Source organism: Rosa rugosa, chromosome 1 (genome assembly GCF_958449725.1).
Source record: "Rosa rugosa chromosome 1, drRosRugo1.1, whole genome shotgun sequence".
Taxonomy (NCBI): Eukaryota; Viridiplantae; Streptophyta; class Magnoliopsida; order Rosales; family Rosaceae; genus Rosa; species Rosa rugosa.
The window spans coordinates 17152469-17160592 of record NC_084820.1 but is presented as its reverse complement, the minus strand read 5'-3'; the positions used below and the strand labels follow the sequence as shown (position 1 = coordinate 17160592).

The 8124-nt window shown below is 40.8% G+C and overlaps 1 pseudogene; it reads right to left on the bottom strand.

The window, feature by feature from the left end:
* Positions 1-253: 253 nt before the first annotated feature.
* LOC133715401 (cytochrome b561 and DOMON domain-containing protein At4g17280-like) lies at positions 254-1360 on the bottom strand (annotated as a pseudogene).
* Positions 1361-8124: the final 6764 nt, after the last annotated feature.

Here is an 8124-nt window from a genome sequence, read left to right as displayed (position 1 = left end):
GCATTTTCCGATTACTTAATTTCCCGAAGTTTCCAAACATTGGTAGGGAAACTAGTGGGAAAATTATTTTCGCATGCTCATAGGAAAAACCAAGGAACCAATTTCTTTTCTGGCAACCAAATGAGGTGTAGAGACATCAGAATATGAAATTGAAAAGAAAAAAAATTCTTCATTCATATTCAAGAAATGATTATATGTACAAGTTACAACAATAGTAAAACAAAGAAAAAAATGCTACAGGCTTTTAATCCGCTCAAACGTTTTCATCCTCCCTTTGTTCCAGTTGTGTCTTCGCAGCTTGATTTTTCTTCTTGTTCCAGTGTGTGAACGCTGCCCCTACTACACCGAGAAACACCAACGCAGCGAGAATCCCCATGTAGGCATACCTCCACGACTTTGGCGGTTCCAATATATCAAACCCTTTGAAGATGTTTACTGTGCCAAGGACAATTTCAGTGTAACCAAGGGCATAGTGAAACAAATTCCAGAACCGCCTATACTTGTGATCCGGTTTAGGCCGCAAAAGGAACCCAGCTAGCACCTGGACTGTGGCAAGACTCATCAGCGTGATGCCTATGCATTTGTGACCTTTGTATTCGATCCCTGAAGACTTGTGACCCAGCATAAGTCCGGTGACTGAGCCAGCAATTCCACCAAGAGAACCCAAGATTTGGCAAGAAACGTGAACGTAGAACCATGCTGGACCAAACCCTTTGAAGTTCAGAGCCACGATAGCTCCGATTGGCATGAGTATACCCCAACTAATGGTGTTCATTATCCCATGGGCAATTATCATGCTGGACACCGCAGAGTGATGTGTACCGGTTGCTTCGACTTTGCCGGAAAGAAAATCCAAGGTGCCATAGGATTTAAGGTTAGGGCCTGACATCGAGTACATACCTGGTGTGTTACCATGCAGAGGTCCTTGTTGCCATAGTTGATTCACAGTTGTAACATTGTTTGGGAGCCCTAGGGTGCAAAGATAGTGATTTCTTTGTTTTCGTAAACCGCGGACAAGGTGTAGACAGGAAAGGAGAGGTTCCCTTGCTCCAAGTGCGTGTCGTAGCTTTTTAAAAGCGACCAAGGCTTGCGAGCCCACCATACCCTTGGAACTAGGGTTTATCGCCCACGCCGCCCATCTAGAATCGCCAACTAGGGTTTCTCTGAATGCAAGGTCTACTGTTCCGTTTGATGGGAAATAATTCCAGTAAATAGTGGAGTTTAGGACTGGTAGATCATTACATGCTGCGGTTTTTTGGTTAGGGAACTGGTGGGTTGAGCAGGTTTGTGCGGTTAGGGTTGAGAATGAAGAAGTGAATAAGAGGGAGAGAAGGAAGAGTGAAGGAACAATCTTAGCCATGGCGCAAAAAGAAGGAAGAAATAAGCCTCGTGTTCACGTTTTTGAGAATACGAAGGGAGTGATCAAGCAGAGATCAAGAAGAAGGAAGTGAGATAATTGGAAACCTAGCAATAGGCCCTCTTAAATATAAGGTTCTTTAATTACCAAACGCAATACGGATTAGGATTTCCCTAATTACTAGGCGCATGGAAAAGTTTTTAGAGAAGGGTTTTTGTCCATTTACCCCATTTTTAGAGATTTTTTTCCCACTTAGCCCATTAAGTTTTTTTAATTTTCTCTTACCCAAAACACTCTAAGGAGGTCTTCCCTAATACCCTATTAAGATTTTTTTTGTTTTTTAATTTTTTTTAATACCATTTTACCCTCAACCCTTTGAAACTTAGAGAGAGAGAGAAACCATAGGAGACTTCGCCAGAGCCCGGTCACCGGCCGCCGCCCACCGGAATTTGCTGAAATCTCACCGGAAAGGTTTTTTTGCCCCCAATAGACATCTATTGCCCCCTAATAGAGGGGCAATAGACCTCTATTATTGGGGGGCAATAGAGGTCTATTGCCCCCCAATAGACGTCTATTGCCCTCCAATAGACGACTATCAATCATGTATTGCCCCCCAATAGACGACTATCAGCCATGTATTGCCCCCTAATAGACGTCTATTGCCCCTCAATATGACTTTCAGTCGCCATAATGGGAACTAATCTCCCTAAATTTAGACAAATAAAACTTTGATTACAGAAAAAAAACAAGAAGATTACATCAATTCAAAACGTCTATTGTCTCCCAATAGACGTCTATTGTCCCCAATAAAACCCTTTTTTTTTCTTTCTTTCTGGGCTTCTGCCATATTTTACCACAAAAAAAAAAAAAAAAAAAAAAAAATAGACTGATTTGGGTCAAGCACCAACAGACTCGACCCAATCAAGGACCCGGTCGGAGTCGCTGCAGGTATAGTGGTGGAGAGAGAGAGGCCGAAAAGCTCTTATCCATCTCTCTCTTCGGAATCGGAACCGGAAGCCTCCGGTGTTGTGCTGGACGTCGAACTCAGTGGCTCCATTTTCGATCTTTGGTTGTCGAAGGTGAAACCATCTGAAACCGGACTGGAAGAAAGCTTCGATCTCATCCTCCGGGTCTGGAGCCTCCATGGCGCGACAGTGCAGGCGTCGTGCTGTGGGGGAGGGAGGAAGAGAGAGAGAGAGAGACTGAGTGTTTTCCGATCTGCATCGGAGGATGAGAGATAATGTGCAGATTGAAGGGATGAGAGAGACAGAGAAGATGACGGAGGCAAGTGACGGAGACGACGATGGAGGCAAACTGGCCAGTGACGTCGTTTGTTCGTTTCCGACGAGGAAGGAGCGACGAGGAGAGAGAGAGAGACGACGTCTGGTGTGAGAGAGAGACCTGATCTGAGGGAGGAGAGAGATTAGAGTGGCATCATGTAGTTTTTTTAATTAGGTGATCGAAGGGTAAAGTTGTCATTTCTCTTTAAATTAGGTTAGTGGGAATAAAAATATGTTGCTGGAGTAAGTGGGATAACTTTGGCTCATTTTGGGGCTTTTGGTCAAGGACCTTTTAGAGAAATATTTCTCTTATATATAAGGTTCTTTTACCAAACCAAATACGGATTAGTATTTCTTTAACTACTTTTTTGAGAGGAAATACGTCAATATTTATTAGCTATCAATAATTAGAGCATGCAATGTGAGGCAACAAACCCCCTTAATTATCTCTATAGGGATAGAGCCAAACCAAGAAACATTAACTTGACTAAAAAGAGCTAGTCTAGCAAGCTTATCTGCAGCAGAATTGGACTCCTTATATACATGGGAGAATGAAGAGCCAGTAGCTGGTTTAAATAGAACAGAGAGTCATCGATTAAACGACCCCAAATAGATGTGTCCTCCTCTCTAGCAATTATAGCTTGAATGACCTGCAAACAATCCCTTTCAAAACTGATAGGAGCAAGCTGAAATTGCACAGCCAAAGCACAAGCTGCTCTAGCAGCCAAGGCTTCGATTTCAATCGGTGAAGAAGCAGAAGCAACATGCATACAAACCCCTCCAACGATGTCACCATTAGTGTCTCTCACCACCACACCAATACCACCCGTGCCCGAAAGACCATTGAAAGCACCATCAAAGTTTGCTTTCAACCAACCGAATTTCTTTAACTACTTGATGGAAAGTTCAGAGAAATTCGATTAAATGATTGGCCCAAAACAAAAACAAAAATTCTTTCTTTAACTTATCTAATTAAACTAATTAAACTTATCAGAGTCGTTCGTTTTTCCCCTAAAAAAAGACTTATCGATCAGAGTCATCCAGCAGCCAAGCATAGATGTTTCCTTTTTTTTTTTTTTTTCACGCAAAGCTGGACAATGGGCAAAACAGCAGAACCATTAATGGTTTAGAAGTTATTAATTTTGCAAAATGCCGAAACCGGTTTCATAACAAGAAACCAAACCTCTTTTCATTTAGGGAAAGTGAAATTCAAACTTCTCATTTTACAATCTACACTCCATGTTTTTTTTTTTTTGGTATATTAAGTTTTGTCCTATTATTGTGTGAATTGTAAACATGTGAATATTAAGATACTAAAAAATAAAACTTGGAGTGTGAATTGTAAAATGGGGATCAGAGTGTAGATTTTAGTTCCCTTCATTTACCCAACAACAAAAATAAACAATAGTATTGAGTAAAAAATCGGTGAATTGTGATCTGTTAGTTATTTGAAATAACGTTAAGGTCACATGTTTAAATAATCTTACTGGCATAATCATGGAATCGGGTGGGATAATGCATTTTTGACCTATGAGTAGATGAGTTGAGGGTTTAGCTATGTCACGCCCCTGATTTTTCACACAATTAAAAAATCGATATATAACCCCATAATTATACATGCGTGAACGTTCAGCCATCAATACCAAATACCTGGAAAACTTTTTCCCCTTATACAACATACATATTGATGCCCTGAACCCACTATGTCAATATTGACCCGCCCACAGAGTCATATATTACATAAGCTTACGAATTAAATTGTCAACAACAAGATAAAACGCAAAAGCTCCTCAGAGTTTACTACATAGCGGAAGTCATAACAATGGCAAAACCAAACAAGTTTGCTTCCTACCAGTTCTGCTGCCAACAAGCTACCTCAGCTTCAGCCCCGATTATCCTACCCTGCAGGATTAACCCCTACACCGTTGGAATGGTGCACCGGGTTGTCACACAACAAACCGGTAAGCTTTTGCAAGCCCGTATGAGTAACTCGAAACAACTCACACCAAATCACAACCACAACCACACTTAAAAAAAATCAAATTAAGCAAAATCAATAATCCCTGCATTGAAACTTAGTTCAGGAGATCACATCAGAACAACAATCCAAAAAGCAGTAATCCCTGCATATAACTTAGTTCAGGAGATCACATCAGAACAACAATCCAAAAAGCAGTAATCCCTGCATATAACTTAGTTCAGGAGATTACATTAAAACAATCGATAAAATCATAGTAATCCCTGCATAGAAATTTAGTTCAAGAGATTACATTAAAACAAACAATCTCAGTTTAAACATTATTCTCAAAACAACTCACACTTGAATTCTATCAAAATAACATAGAAAGCAACTCACACCTTGATTTCTATCAATCGTACCAAAACGTACCATAGAAAACAACTCACACTTGAATTCTATCAAAATAACATAGAAAGCAACTCACACTTTGATTTCTATCAATCGTACCAAAACGTACCATAGAAAACAACTCACACTTGAATTCTATCAAAATAGCATAGAAAGCAACTCACACCTTGATTTCTATCAATCGTACCATAACGTACCAAAACGTACCAATTCGTACCAAGTCGTTAGTAAGGAAAACAACTTACACCTTGTCCCCTTAAAAACCGTTAATAAGGAAGCAACTCACACTTTATTCCCTAAAAACACGTAATGTCATGAGTTATCAATAACCAATTCCCGTTACCCCATGAATTACCTAGATGGCAGATAGACTAGAGCTCTAACTGAACGTAACCACTCGTCCGGCCAAAGACGTGATTACCTGATATTCTGCCCAAGGTCATAGACCTTCGTTCCTCGGGCCGCACAGTCCCTTGGAGCAAATCATTAAAACAGTCACACAGGACTCAAAAACATTACACAAATCTCACGCTTTTCAAAACAATCGAAATCGACATTTCCATAATCATTGTTTTCCGAAAAGCCACAAAACAATAAAAAGCATCATTTCATGCATATTGTTTTCATACACAAATCTCAACGCTTTTCAAAACAAATCGAATCAACAATTCCAAGTCATTTGTTTTCCAAAAGCCACAACCCAAAACAATAAAACGCATCATTCATGCCTATTGTTTTCATAAATCCACAACCCACTAAAACATATAATTTGCAGTTAAATCAATAACTCACAAAACGATAAGGTGTTCCGTTCCAAAATGAACCTTGTGAGATTACTCACCTCGAAACTCCCGCTGCGTCTTCAATACAGAACAAAGCAGCCAATCACAATAGCTGTCCAAAGAATACTTCGTCAAGTACCTAAGGAAACACAACTTTGATTCAGTTAACGAATCACAAGGAATAACGTTCGAAACCCTAAATCGAACCAAAATTCCCAAGGTGACGCCAATCAAGGCGAAACCACATCCGAGACCTCCCAAAGTCTCCGGAACACTTCCACGATCGATGTGTCCAAGCCACAAGTCGATCCGATGCTTAAATCCTCACGGATCGAAACATCGAACGGTCCGAAACCGTAAAAATCACAACATGCTCATACGATCTCCAAAAATTACAAACAACATATCGAAATGCTCGTATCGACGAGTAGATCGAACTCAGGAACAGAAACTATCCCTGAGGTGGCCGGAAACCGCCGGAAAACACCACCACAGTGGCGGCACCGCCGCCAAACCAAACTCGGAATTTGACAAAACTTCCAACACCAAAGTTCTTCATCTCAACCCCAATTTCAACTTTCATAACTACAACAAAGTCCAATTATAAACCAATCGATCGAATTTTACCTTAGAACAAACCGGACCGATTGAAACCCTAGAATTTCAATTCCAAAATTCGGCCTCCACGAGTTGAATCAATGCAAGCCACCTTGTGGGAAGCATCAACGTCCTCCAAGCTCCAAAAGCCCTCAAGAACCACCGGCAAAGGTGGCCGGAATCTCCGACTCCGATCAAGGCGATTTCATCCCCGAAGCGGCTTCTTCTCGGCCTTGCAGCGCCGCCTATGGTGCTTCCCACGACGAACTACCACCACAGACGTGTAGAGGGGACTGAGGCGAGCGGGATTCCCTTTGGAATCGCGTCGATTGGTGGCCGGAGGAGGGAGAACGACGCCGGCGAATTGGAGGGGCGAAACCGGGCTCGGGAGAGCTGGGTTTCCCAAAATGGAAACCTGGCCTTCTTTGCAATTTCCGGAAATTTCGTCCTTTTATACCAAAATGGAAAGTTTTTCCGAAGCCCATAACTTCTTCATACGAACTCCGATTCTCGCGTTCCGCATGTCCACGAACTCGTATCGATGCGCTCTACAACTTTCGTGAAGGAAGTTTTTGGAGAATCTCAACACTTCAAAAGTCAACCTTTGCAAACCCCCCAAAAGTCATACTTTCCGAATAAAAATTCGTCCGAAATACTTCCACTCCATCCACGAGCCACGAAACCGTCCGATAACCACAATTTAATTTCCGGAAAATCCTCGGAAAATAAATACGAAATTCCGGGGCATCACAAGCTAGATCATCCTAATCAGGCCACCTCCATTCCCACCAACAAAATCATGGTATTGCATGTACAATTAAACAACCAAAGAGGTTAATTCTTTCGATGGAGTTTGATAGGGTTGAAACTACATGCATTTCATGCTAGGTTAATTTCAACAGTACTTAATTACACCCATTGTATGCATTTCCGTTCCTCACATATCTTTCGGGAATGTAACAGAGTTGCTGACATCTTGGCAAATCATGGTACTACTTTAACAAGTTTAGTTTGGTGGGCGTGAGATGTGATTCCTCCTTTCATTGTTTCGACTTGCAATAGTGACTGTTTAGGTCTTCCTCAATTTCATTGTCCATTTCATTTTTATTAGCTAGTTTTGTTTAATGTATGTTGTATTCTACTATGGAGATTTTAGCTTTGTCTCCCTCTTTTTGTATCTATTTTTTCTTTAATAACAAGGGATGGTAAGGAAGTTTTTTTTGCCTCTTTTGCCCCTCTTTTTGAGTGAAAAAAAAAAAATCAACAATGCTTGATTATGCAAAGAGATTCTTAGTATGCGTGTTATTTTTTTTTTTCCTTCTATTTGATGGCGGGAACCAAGTGTTGGGGAACAATTATATAGATATAATCTCCATTAAAGGAAATTTTTAATAACAATCCCCGACAAATGACTCACTCTGAAGATCGGTACATTTTCTTTCAAACAGATCAAAACGGTACATGACTTTTAAAACCTGACCCACTTTTAGTACATTGTGTCAATAAAACCGTTAACCTTATGCAATTATTCATTTTTAAAGGGTAATTTAGTATTTTCACATCTCTCTCTCTCTCTGTGATTCGGATGCCCAAATCTGAGTACCCCTTCTCCTTCTTTTTCCCTCCATCCCTCCCCGATATCAAGGTTTGATTTGGACACCCAAATCTGGTCATCTTCTCCTCCTCCTTATTCTTCTTCTTCCTCCTTCCCTCCCTGATATCAAGGTTTGATTTGGACAC